This window comes from Aethalodelphis obliquidens, unplaced genomic scaffold, assembly GCF_003676395.1.
Source record: "Aethalodelphis obliquidens isolate GAN/ISIS:26980383/991018 unplaced genomic scaffold, ASM367639v1 scaffold42, whole genome shotgun sequence".
In the NCBI taxonomy this organism is placed as follows: Eukaryota; Metazoa; Chordata; class Mammalia; order Artiodactyla; family Delphinidae; genus Aethalodelphis; species Aethalodelphis obliquidens.
The window spans coordinates 17,159,175-17,172,765 of record NW_020837986.1 but is presented as its reverse complement, the minus strand read 5'-3'; the positions used below and the strand labels follow the sequence as shown (position 1 = coordinate 17,172,765).

The window sequence follows — 13,591 nt, the reverse complement described above, 5'->3', positions numbered from 1 at the left end:
AACATGGCTTGATGATGGATTGGGTGACTGAAGTGAGGGATAGGGAAGTTAAAGCCTAAGTTCTGGCCTGGGTGCCCCACCCATACCCCAGACATGGGGGGTTAGGGGACTAAATTACATCTATTAAAATTCAAAATGTGCATCCCCTCTGACCCAGCACTTATGCATCTAGCTATGTACCCAGGAACCATAAACAAGGGTATTCACAGCAAGATTGGCTAAAACACTAAAAAATTGAAAAAAACCCCTGAAATCCCATTGAGAGGACAATGACTAAATAAATCAAAACATGAATATGTGTAGTATTAAATACTAAGCATCAGTGAAAAGAATAAGGTGGAGAAAAGAAGACAAGAGAAAAGGGGTGACATGGAAGAACATCCAAAACACATCATTAAGGAGAAAAAATCAAGTTTCAACAGAGTGTGTACAGCATGACCATACTTCCATTTAATAAAGGACAGCACACAAAACTGTTTCCATATGTCCTGTATGTAAAAGCCTTTAAAAATCTGATTTTGGAGGTGGGGACTTCCCTGTCAGTCCAGTGGTTGACTCTGCTTTTCCAATGCAGGGGTTCCGTTGACTCCCGGAACATCCTGGCAGAGATCAGACCTTGCTTTGCTTAGGCAAGTCAGCTTCACTCTTGTCTCCCCAGAGATTGGCTTAGGTAGGGATGCTTCATTCTTGTCTGTCCAGAGATATTGTAGGTTTGCTTTATTGAAGAATAAGTTCCCTTCCATGGATATACTTCAACGTTAAAGAAAAAACAACCTAAAAATAACCAAAGTCTAGTCTGGGATTGATGATGGATATTGGTATAACTACCATGGGTGGAAAGTGTTCGGACCTCTCCCCCCAAACCCTGCTGGGTCAGCACAAGGAGTGGCGATGGCGATGGCCTTCCTGGGCGGCAGACTTTCAGAGACTCTGTCCAAGGTGCTAACCCCTCATATCTCACCTAAGCAGCACTACCCCACACCAGCCCATGATGTCTTGCTGTCCTTTGCCTACCCAACTCCACCTACCCTCACAGGCCTGGTTCCATCTCACTATTTCCAAAAGCCTCTTCCAATCTCTGAGCCTGCACTGGACTCATCACATAGGCTGTGAGACTGTGGGGGCTTGTACCAAAGTGAGCTAAATCTCTGAGGGGGCAGAGAAAGCCCAAAGGATGTTCTTATCACTTTCTTAAAGTATCCAACACCCAAATTGTGAGCTCAAGGTGGAAGACACCTAACTTGATTCTCTCTTTTCATGTGTGCTCTAGGCCACTCTGTGTCTCTTAACTGTTGCCTAGGACATGGCTGATGATGCTCATGCACCAGGGACACAAGTACAAACTGACAAAGTCCCTGCCCTTATGGAACTGACATGCTGATGGGGAAGACAAACAACAAACACGTAAACCAGTAAATAGACTGTAACAGATGTGGTAAGAGCTGTAGAGAAAAATAGAGCTGGTAAAGTTAATAGGTCTGAAGGAAAGTAAAGGAGGGAACCATGTGGAAATCTAGGGGAAGAGCTCTCTGTTCAGGGAGAACAGTCAATGAAAAGTCCACAGGCAGGAACATCCTTGACATATTAAAGGAATAAGCACAGTGTGACTGTAAAGGAGAAAAGGAAGGGGATGATGGGAAAGAAGTAGCATGGGGAGATCATGAGGGCTTTGTTATTGCAATGTCTACATAGTAATAACTGTGGCTTTTGCTTAGAGTGGGGTGAGAGCCATGGGAAGGTTTCGGGTGAAGGCAGAACATGTTCTCACTTAGCCTCTGAAGGCTTGCTCTGGCTTCTGTGGTAAGAATCACCCAGGGGTGGGAGGTGAGGGTGGGAGAGAGAAACTAGAGTGAAGGCAGAGGAGAGGATACTGCAGTGTTCCAGGTAACAGGTGATGGTGGTCCAGAACAGCTGGTGGCCATGGAGGAAATAAGTGGTCAGGTGTTTTGATGGCACACATGATGGGGTTACTGATGGCTGGGTTGAACGATGTGAGCAAAGAGAGCAGTCAGGTTTCTGGCTGGAGCAACACAATGAGGTGGCGAAGATTCCAGAAGGAGCAGATTTAGGGGCATAGATGAAAAGTTCTATCTTGGGTATGAATAGTGACTGCATGGGAGAAAAAACTCATCTGTCTTTCTAGCTGAGGGAAACTTCCCTACTAATTTGGTGGGGAAGTTTCTCAGTGAAGCAGGACAGTAAATCAAAACTCTGGAGGGAAATAATGTTTGACCACAGAAAGACTTGTACATGAATGTGCACAGTTTAATTCATAAGAACCAAAAACTAGAGACAATCCAAATGTCTATCAACAACAGAATGGGTAAGCAAATTATGGCCCACTCATACAATGGAATACTACTCAGCAAGAAAAAGGAACCAACTACTAATACATGCAGCAACCTGGATAAATCTATAGTGTATTATGCTGAGCAAAAGAAACCTTACACAAAAGAGTACAAACTTGGACTTCCCTGGCGGTCCAGTAGTTAAGACTCCACACTCCCAATTCAGGGGGCGCAGGTTTGATCCTTGGTAGGGGAACTAAGACCCCACGTGCCGCAGGGCAAGGCCTAAAACAAAAACAAAACAAAGAGTACAAACTGTATGGTTCTTTTTATATGAAGTTCAAGAATAGGCAAAATAAACTAAAATCAGAATGGTTACTTCCTCGTAGGGGAAGATAAGATTGACCAGGGAGGCACAAAGGACCCTTCTGGAGTGATGGAAATGTTCTCTGTTTTGATCTGAGTGGTGGTTACACAAGTATATAAACAGGTTTTTTAAATTCATTGAGCTGAATCCTTAAGATATATGCATTTTCCTATGTATAAATTAAACTTCATTTTTTTTAATGGCACAATGAAATGAAAGTGTTGGAGTTGGGCTCTATTTGGAGCACCAAGTTCCTTATAACAGACCCTAAGAGGATGGAGTGGTATGGGTGCTTATCACCCTTCTTTTGGCTGCCCAACATCTGAACCCCCCTCCTTACATTTGGAGAAACTCAATATTGTGGACTTGCCTTTTCTGGTGACGAGGGAGCAGCCCAGATCCAGTCCCAGCCTCTCAGTAATATTTCCCAGAACTCTGAGTCTGGGATAAGGCCACAGAAAGCTGAGACAGTTGAGAACACAGCCATAGTCAGAGACAGTGGTGCCAGCAGCAGAAACGCCCAGCCACATTCCTCCCATGGTCAGTCCTTCTGATCAATCCCATAAGTTACCTGTAATCTTCTAATAAATTCTTCTTCTGCTTAGGCCATTAAAAGCTATATCTGTGGTCTGAGACCAGATGCCCCCTGACAGGTAAATGCTGTGTGGAAAGAGCCCACGACTGAGTGTTAGATCTGGTGGTGTCCTAAGTCACGCTGGTTCATCAAGTCCCACCAGAGGGTGATCAGCTAGCCAGAGGGAGCTTGTCCCAGGACCAGCCCAGTTCACAAGGGAAAGCTGTAGGACAGAGAAAGCCCCTGGAAGGGCAGGGAAAGCTGCTGAGGGCAGCTGCCAAGCAAGCCAGCCCAGCCAGGAATTCTAGTTTTAGCTCTGTAGGTGGGAGGCTGCAGTGCACCAGACTTGCTGGACTTGCTGCCCTGGGGGGTAGGGCAGAGAAGTTTATGAGGTTGATCTGAACCCACAGAGCTGCATCCTCACAACCTAGGCTGAGCATTAGGCAGGAGCAACTTTCCAGGAATGAGGGGCCAGGTCCCTGTCTAAGGAATGTCTCTTGGGGACAAAGCACAGCCTGAGCCTCAGGGAGTCCTCAGCAAAAGGAGGAGACTGAACCTAAGATGTGAAATGTACCTTAGAGCTCACAGGCGCACACACACACACCATACACGTGCACAAGTGCACACACACAGATTAGCGTCAAAGAAGAATACAGTAAAAAGATGGGAGAGTGCCAAGGCAGTCCCACTGATATGGACGCAGCCAAATCAAGAGCTGGCCATAAGGGAACCTCTGTGGAAGCCTTGGTGAGGCTAGAGGCTGCTATTGTGTGTTAGGTCAGACTGAGTGTTAATTTGGGGCAAAGGAAGGAGGATTGACCCCTGAGATTTGGGTGTATCAGTTAGCTACTGCAGTGTAACAAATCCCTCCAAAACTCAGTGGTTTACAATAATAAGTATTTATTATTGTTCATGAGTCCTGGGTCAGCTGGGCAGCTCTTGCATTGTCTGGGATCACTGTTGGGTCTACAGTCAGCTATGGGTTGAATAGGTGCCTTTGCTGATCTTGGCTGGACTCTGAGACATGTTTGGGTGAAGCTAGTGGCTAGTGTAAGATGGCCTCAGCTAGGAAGCTTGTCTCTGCTCCATGTGGTCTCTTGTCCTCCAGTAGACTAGTCTGAGCTTGTTCACATGGTCATCGTGGTCATGGTGTATTCAAGACAGCAAACAAAAACAGACAATGCCCTTTCAGACCTAGGCTCAGAAAGGGCTCAACATCACTTCCACCACCTTTTTCTGGCCAGAGCAAGTCACAAGTCCAGACCAGAATCAAGGGGTGTGGGAACAGTCTCCACCTCTCAGTAGGAGGAGGCTATGAGATCACATCATAAAGTGTGTCGATTTAGGGAGCGGTGGAGAATTGGGGCCATTTTTACAATCACACTGCTACATAGGGCAATGGTGATCCTAGCACAGAATCTGCTAAACCCCAGGTCTTCAAGAAAATCCCTCAAGCATTCACGGGCTCCTTAGCCTCTAGCCCTTTTCTCCATAAAAGCTCCTCCTTCACTTGATCTAGACCAGAAAGAAACATGAAGACAATTTGCTGGGAGCCCTGGAGGTCTGTCCTCACCTCTGATTCTGAGTGAGGACCAGAAGGGAAGGTGGGGCAGGAAGGCCAAATGGGGGAAAAGAGTGCAAGGCTAGACATGCCCTTTCTGGTGACAGGGACCCTCCAGCAGAGGATAAGGAACAGGGGACAATTTTAGCACCTCTTACCTCCTTTCCTCCCTTGCCAGATTCTCCTGAGCACCAATCTCCCACCAACCCTCCATAGACAGAATGGCTTAAACAACAATTACTTATTACTCACAGTTCTGGAAGCTAGGAAGTCCAAGATCAAGATGCTGGCAGATTTGGTGTCTTATAAGGGCCCACTTGCTGGTATGCAGAAGGCCATCTTCTTTTTGTATTATCACATAATGGAGAACAGACAGAGGAAGAAATTTCTCTTGTGTCTCTTCTTATAAGGGAACCAATCCTATTCATGTGGGCTTCACCATCATGACCTAATTACCTTCCAAAGACCCTACCTTCTAATACCTTTGCATAGGGGATTAGGATTTCAATGTATAAATTTTGGAGGGACAGAAGCATTCAGTCCATAACACTGTGTGAATTTGGGCAAGCTACTTAACCTCTCTGAACTTCAGAGATAATAATAGTACTTGTTTCACAGGGTTATTATGACAATTAAATTAGATCATGATTATAAAACAATTACCAGAGCACCTAGTCTATAGTAAGTATGAAATAAATGTTTACTATTTTAATCATCAGGGTTCTGGTCATTCAGTCCAGAACAGGGACTACGTATCCTATGCACCTAGGGGTGGGGCAGGTTGGGGCAGGGTGAGGCAGCTGGAATTTTCAAGAGAACACCGTACTAAGAAAGATTAGGCAGCCCTGATTTTCAATGAATAGACTCACTTGAGCTCCTTGGGATTTTCAGTCCACATGAATAGTAGATACTGCTTTTGGCATTTACCACTTCCAGCTGCCAGTACCTGTAATTTTTTTGCCTGAGAGTTTTCTCTGGCCACTTGATGCCATCTTGTCCACCTGTAACCAGGGAGTTAACATCCTACCCCAGTAGCCCTCAACTAATGACTGATGGCAGTTGCTGTATATATACCCCTGCTCCCTCGCTCCTCAGGTGCCATAACTCAGATTTGTGCTCTGCACTATCTCCCAGGCTTCCTCAGTAGGATTAAGCTCCAGTCACCCACAGTAATAACCTACTTTAAAATGCACCTTGCATTGGCTTCCTTCTCATCCCTGTCTCATTTCCTGAATCTCCTACCAGAGGCCTTGGAATCACTTCTCAGTTAAGCTACTTGAACTTGAATCCTTGTTTCAGGGTCTGCTCCTGTGGGGAGGCAGTCTAAGAGTACCTCTTTGGTGAGGCCAGCCTTGCCAAGCTAATGGTTATCTGGAAGGTCTACACCAAGCCTGACCTCTGCTCAGTAGCTCAAGCTGCTTGAAAATGGTAGAACCTGTAGGCTGCTCAATTACAAACCAACTCCACCCCCAGGCATTCAAGTTAGAAGAAGGCAATTTTTCTTTCCTTTAAATTCCTCTTCATATATTCAAGGACTCCTCCACGAAGGCTGTCAAGGCCATCTTGTCCTGAAACCAGGGATGACACATAGGTTCCATCTCAAGTGCCACCTCCAATCAATTAACAGAAGCTACCTGGAGGCTCTATCGAGGATTAAGGTGTGCAGCTATAATTAATGATGTCTGCCTCGAGCATTTGAATGGGTAAGCAGTGGCCTTATGCCCACTTCCCTGGCTCTAGAAGCAAATTGGTGAAGCTGGCTGAATTTTTCTTTAGCATTCCTAGTCCACCAATTCTATCTCTGTCTCTTACTGAGCTATTCCCTTCATCTGACTTGCCCCATGCCAGACAATAACCCTGTGCACTAAGCATGGCCACCCATTTTCTGGATGAGAAAACTGAGGCTCTGAAATATTGAGTGACTTTCCCAGCATCACAAAATCTATAATGATAGAACAGAGGTTTTTAATCAGGTCTACCCGACACCATAATTTCCACACTATATCCTTTCACATAGAAGGCAGTAGTAAAGGTCTTTAACCAAAGAGAACAGCCTAACACTCCTCTTTTTGTTAAGAGAAGTCTTCTGCCAACAGGTGCCCCATCCTTTCTTGTCTTCTCCAGCCAGATGGAGTAGAAGGCTCTTTGGGGGCCAGCATGGAGCCCATCCTCCACTGCACAGCCATCCCCAGCAATTCCTCTGCCAGGCTTTGGCTCCACCCTCTCAGGTCCAGACTCTCTCATCTCACCTATTTGTTATCCTTAAGCAGCTGTCTCTTGGAGAGTCTGGAGGCCACCTGGTAAAGCCAGAAGCAAACTTCTAACTGGAGCAGTGGTGACTGGAACAGCTCCAAACCTCCAAGTTATGGAAAAACTGATGGCAGAGGCCTTCCCAGGGTGGTGACTCAGCATTCCCACAGGCAGGGGGGCTAAATGGAGGCCTCAGACCACAGCCTAGGCCTGCAGCCTGCTGACCAGGAGGCCGGCCTGCCTGGGTTGGCTCATACTCTCTCCCAAGGAGCAGCTCAGGATTTTGAGTCCATTGCTTTTGCTGCCTGAAAGCTGAGACTCAGCTCTTAGAAGATTTGAGGATAGGACTCCAGACCCACAGTCTCTGTCAAGTGTAACCTTCAACTTGCCCCTGTGAAGGTACATAACTGCGCAACTTGTTGCTGGTGCTGTGTCTTATGGAAATGAGACACCAGCTAGGGGCGCGCGAGCAAGGGAGGGAGTGACAAAGCCACCAAGACCTTCCTAAAAGCTAGGTCTCTTCTCTTCTCAGCTAATACCCCAGCCCCACAAGGATGCATACATGCCTGCCAGCTTACCATCCCCAGCTATGGACAATGCAGGGGTTCAGTGGGCCAATGCTGAAGCTAGCTAGACTTGGCTTTGAATTCCTCACTAACAGGAATTTAAACCCCATTCCCTACAATCAGAGGCTGAGATAGAGATTCCTGAGCACATGTTTTAACTTAGGAAATGATCTCAAGAGAAAGGGAGGAAGGGAAGTAGGACAGGACAGGGGAAAATGCTCAGCAAAGGATGGGGTCTCAGCTGGAGTCTAACCTCTGCCTGATCCCATGTGGAGCTCTGGGGGGCATGGTGAATGGGCCAGAGCTATCCCCCCTTGAGGTAGGTAAGCAGGACCGTCTCTTATACTCCTGTGTCAATCAGTCATTGTCCACCCCTGGAGGATAGCGGGTGGGGATGGGAGAGGGGGACAAAAGTTCTCAGGAGGTTCTGGACAAGGACATCAGCCACAGGCAATCACCCAGAGAAGGTCTCAGATGCAAGCTTTTAGCCACTGTACTGGCAACAGGTGGGGGAGGGGTCACTGGATGGGAAAAGAGATCCAACTGGGGTTCCAACATTGGCTATCACACTGAGTAAGATTCAGTTGACTCCTCTGTGAAACAAGCATAACACTTATCACATGGGTGAGTAAGGAAGTAAGCACAAGGTTGCCAACACAAAATAAGTCCTCAGTGTCAGGGAGCTACAATTCCTATTGCTTGGTGAAGTCATTTTAGTAAGGAGGTTAATTTTATGTGTCAGTTTGGCTGGCCTGTGGGGTGCCCAGATATTTGGACCAGCATTATTCTGAACATTTCTGTGAGGGTACTTTTGGATGAGATTAACATTCAAATCAGTGAGCTCTGAGTGAAGCAGTGGATTTGAGTAAAGTGGATTGCCTTCCATAATGTGAATGGGCCTCATTCAATTAGTTGAATAGAGAAGAAACCTTACCTTCCCTGAACAAGAGGAAATTATGCCAGCACATGGCCTTTGGACCTGAACTGCAACATCAACTCTTCTTTGGGTCTCCAGCCTGGTGGCCCATTCTGCAGATTTTGGACTTACCAGCCTCCATAACCATGGGAGCCAATATATATAATATACATATATATTTATACTTGTATTTTATATATTAAGATATACACACACACACATACACACACAAGAGAGAGAGAGAGAGAGTCGTCCTTCAGTATCCACAGGGGATCGGTTCCAGGATCCCCCATGAATACAAAAACCCATGGATGCTTAAGTCCCTTATATAAAATTGTATAATACAATGAATACAGTCAGCCCTCCATATCTGTAGGTTGCATATCTGCAGATTCAACCAACCCAGTATCAATTGGTTGAATCCTTGGATGCAAAACCTGTGGATATGGAGGGCTAACTAGATATAGCTATAAATATATAAATATATATGGATATAGATATAGATCATATTGTCTCTTTCTAGAAACCGGACAAATGCAGATGGAAAGGAGAGCAGGAGATGGGCAGCCCAGAGCTCAATGACATTGTTCCAAGGGCATGACCCTATGTACCACCCAACCACGCTTGTAGGAAGCTCAGACACTCCAAATTCCCACATATTCTGAGGCTGAATTTTTTGGAGTCAAGACAGAACCCTGCACTCCCAGCCTGCCTGGCATCCACTGAGTCAGCTCCCCAAGCAGCCCCTTCAGGCAGATACCTTGCTCCTCAGGTCTTTCCTACCAGTCCCCACCAGTCCTGCCTCCAGCTTCTCCATACCCCATACCTCTAGCCTAATGTGAGAGGGACATGGGTGGAGGGGTGAGTCCCTGGAACAGGGAGAGGCAGATCAAGAAGAGGCAGCACTTGCCAGAGTTCACTGCTTCCCCCCACACGTGGTGATCTCACCAGGAGTCTGAGGCCCCAGGGCCATCTCAAGGGGACAAGAGGAGATGTGAGGATCCCCAAATATCCTCCCCAATTAGCTTAGGCTCCATAATGCTCTCTCCTTTCTTCCTGCGATGAGGGCTCCCAACCCTTCCATATGTTATCAGGACTGACGAATGAATTATTGTGCCCTGCCCTCGGCCTCCACAGAAAAGTTCACAACTTAGGCAAGGGGGCAATGGTGACCCCCACAGGAGGACTCACCCTAGAGCCTTGGAGAGAGTGTGGCCCTGTTGGCACCTTGATTTTGGACTTGTAGCTTCCAGAACTATGAGAGAATAAATTTCTGTTAAAGTCCCCTAATTTGTGGTACTTTGTTATGGCAGTCCTAGGAAACTAATAACGTGAATTTAGTAGATACTGCCCAACAGTTTGCCAAAATGCCAATCTCTAAATTTCTGAGAAAATTTGAAGATTAGAGTCCAGAAACTGGTGGCCACACCCAGGTACTTCCCTCCTCAAGGATCTGTCAGAGCAACCAGCTGCATTTCTCCAGGCCAATCCTCCACCTTGAAACAACCACCGTTGCCCTCACCTGGAAACAAAGGCTCAGGGAGGATTACTTACTTGTCTAAGGTTACACAGCTGGCAAGTGTTGGGACCAAGATTTCAACTCAGACTGATTCTAAAGTCCAGGTTTTTGTGACAATTAGGCCCCAAAGTTCATTCCCACCTGACGCCACATAGGCCACCAGGCAAGTTCCTCCTCAGAGCTCCACCCTTCTAGCTCACCTCACAGATGTCTCATGTTGTGAGTCAGTGCAGCTGGAGCGTTTATGAGCCCTCTAATGTACTAACTAACTGCTAAGCTGATTTTGCAAAAAAGCCACATGTGAAACGCCCACCCTCATAACCACATGATTTATAAGGAAATTAGTCTACCTTTTCCTGGGGCCTTTGCCTGCCAGCCCTTCATGAGGGCTCAAAACTATCAAAAAAGTTTTAAAACACAACAGGATTATAGGTCACTGTGAAAGAATACTTATTCATTTAACCAAAGTCACGAAAAGATTTCAGAAAAACAAATATAGATCACTTAAGGGCAAAGAAACTCACACAATCTGTTATCAAAAAGGAGCACTCTAAGAAACATCATTCTCCTAACAGAGAGAGAAATCAAATTCCAGTCTTGTACTAGATTACTTAACAACAAAATCCATTCACTTAATTAACTTCAATCTAAATTTAGTTAATCCTGACCATGCATGAAACTTCTTTTCCTCAGAGTTCCTTTCCACAACTTTTCATCACTTTCTATATCCGTATCAGTTTGTCCCTTATTTTTCCATTGGAAACAACCAGCTCTAAGACATTTTTTTCTTTTCCCTCAATAAAATTTAATTCCATTCCCTATACCTTCTTTACTGAAAACACACATTCTAAATTTCCTACTGTATACTGAAATGCTTCATTATTATTTCTGTTAGCTTTAATTACATGTTTAAATTAGAATCCTCAACTCTTAATAACCTTAATTTCTAGTGAAAACTAAGAAATAAGCAATTATGAACTGTCTTTTACATTAGCATTCTGAAGATTAGTGAACATAAATTACTAGTGACAATTTCTAAAAACATCTCAGGGTGACACCAAACATTTATTAATAGTCCTAAATACTTTAGTTTCTCTGTTCAGTAATTGCTGTCTCAGTATCTTATTTTATTTGGGAGTGACCGAGATATTCAATAAGTTTCCATCACTTAAATTAGCACAACTCTAGAACTTTGTTACCAAATATCTGGAGAGATCATTTTAAGTAAACATTTCTAAAATATAATTATTCTTAAAGAGTTTACCCAAAAGCTCTTATCTCATTTACATTTACCTTAAAGTTTCAGCATATCAAGTTATTTTCTTTGCAACAGATATAATAAGGTCTTATTTGACTTCTATTAAACCTAGATACAATAAAGTATTATACTTAATGTTGATGACTCTAAAAACATGTATATATTAATTAGATCAACAAAACTTTAATACCAGGTATCAACATAATATTGAATATTTCCTATTCACATGAACCTGAAAGTCATTTTGGCTGGTTTCTTTTATATTTAATTTGTAACCACTTACTTTCAAATTAAATTGAGCTCTTTATAAATTCAATTTTGGTAATACTTTCCAGAGGTAGAGATATTTCATATGTATAATGTGTACACAGACATATAAACAGGCAAAACTAGAGATCTCATGGTTTCCCTTCAGAAAAAAAACTTAGTTATGAATCAGGTATTACAATATAAACTTACTTTTTTACAAAAATCAGTTGGAATACATTAAAGTTGCTTGCTCTGAAGACTAAGTGTTTACTGTTTGTAAAGCTTGGCTGAGGGAGCATTCTCAGCAGTTTGAATTTTAAAACTGCCACTTTGTCGTTTTCTTTTCCCTTGGTTTCAGGTTCTTCCTGATTAAGCTAATTAGGTTCAGCCTCAGGTCCCTGTGGCCTGTATTTACATTTCTGGTTTGTAGAGATTTGCAAGAGAAAGACAGTTGCTTTAAGTTCCCCAAAGGTCTGTCACCTAGATGATGTTAAAAGATTGATTTGCCCAACTATATATCAGTGAGAAGATTTCTAACTAAACTGAAATTTACAAGTTCTATGTTCTAGAACTTTAGAGTTTAATTTATCACGCCTTCAAAATCTTGTATAGGACATTCAGCAAAGAACTTCTTTCTGAGTTTACAAGCAAAATCACTAATTTTATTTTTATTAACCACTGAATGTTAGTTCCCAGTTTTTACTTATTCGTGTGGCTCAGGTAACCCTACTGGTTTCCTTTAGTATGTTTAGTTAATACTTTCTGAGGGGCAGATCTATGTGCCTTGTCATAATACCATGCAGGGGAAGCATTCCACAGTGAAATGTGTCTATCCCACAACATAATTAAACAAAAGAGAGATAGCCATCTTATATATATATATATATATATATATATATATATATATATATATATATATATCTTTATATACTTTATCTCAATCCTATCAACTTTTATACCTTTAGCTTTCATTAGGATCCAATCAACAAGTTCTGATCTTACAGGAGGAGTTCTAGAAGTTTTTCTTTCTTTTATTCCCTGTCCATTTTATCTATTTTTCTATAAAATGCTCTGGGAGCCCCAGAGGGAGCTTGAGCCAAGGAACTCAGACCCGTAGCCTGTTGCCCCAAGTAATTGCTCGTCAGCTATCTCAGTGTAAAAAATTTTTTTCCAGCCCCTTAAATATATCTTTTTAAAACTGGTGTAAACAGCGGACTTGTTTGGCTTTAATGATGGAGACTAGTAGGGGGTCCTTTTCGGCCCATTTAATCTTAGGTAGTGTAATATCAAAACCTTGTGTTTTAATCGCATACGTGTCCATTTTATTTATCCCATTTTAAATATCCATCTGAAGATTTCTTTATTCATTTGAGATAACTCCTTTTTAAAATTTCTACCTTGTTCCAACAAGTATCTAGACATTCCTTACAGGTTTTTTTTCCTGTTAACATTATTCTAATGTTTTTATTAGCATCTGTAAAACCCATTGAGGGGAAGCAAAGACCACAAATAAATCTTCCCAAACCGGTTTTTCTTACTTGTTTTAAAGAAAAGAAGTTGTTAGGTTAACCATTATATATATTTCTTTTTTCTGCCTTTTATTTTTTAATATAGGTACCAATAAAACAGCTGTTTATAATGAGAGTTCTCTAAAAATTTACTATTTAGAAGTTTCTCCAATTTAAAGGAGCCATTATTTGGCTTTTAATGATATATATATATTGGACGCGCAGGCCCAGCGGCCATGGCTCACGGGCCCAGCCGCTCCGCGGCATGTGGGATCTTCCCAGACCGAGGCACGAACCCGCATCCCCTGCATCGGCAGGCGGACCCTCAACCACTGCGCCACCAGGGAAGCCCAATGAGATATATATTAAACCATTAAGACACAAGCGGATTTCCCATAAGAGAATAGGGGAGGATGTCACCTAAATAAAAGATCCAGAAGGTTTACTCCCAAAAATAGTATGGCAGAGATCAAGTTTTCAAAGCACATACACACACACACACACACACACACACACACACACACACACACACACA

At 43.4% G+C, this 13,591-nt stretch overlaps 1 long non-coding RNA gene across 1 annotated transcript; it reads right to left on the bottom strand.

Moving 5' to 3' along the window:
- Window positions 1-3,106: 3,106 nt before the first annotated feature.
- LOC113605458 (uncharacterized) lies at window positions 3,107-10,199 on the bottom strand. Its single transcript, XR_003427226.1, has 4 exons — window positions 10,077-10,199; window positions 5,043-5,132; window positions 3,227-3,315; window positions 3,107-3,117 (listed from the first exon to the last, which is right to left on the bottom strand). It is a non-coding gene; the product is annotated as an uncharacterized LOC113605458 (long non-coding RNA).
- Window positions 10,200-13,591: the final 3,392 nt, after the last annotated feature.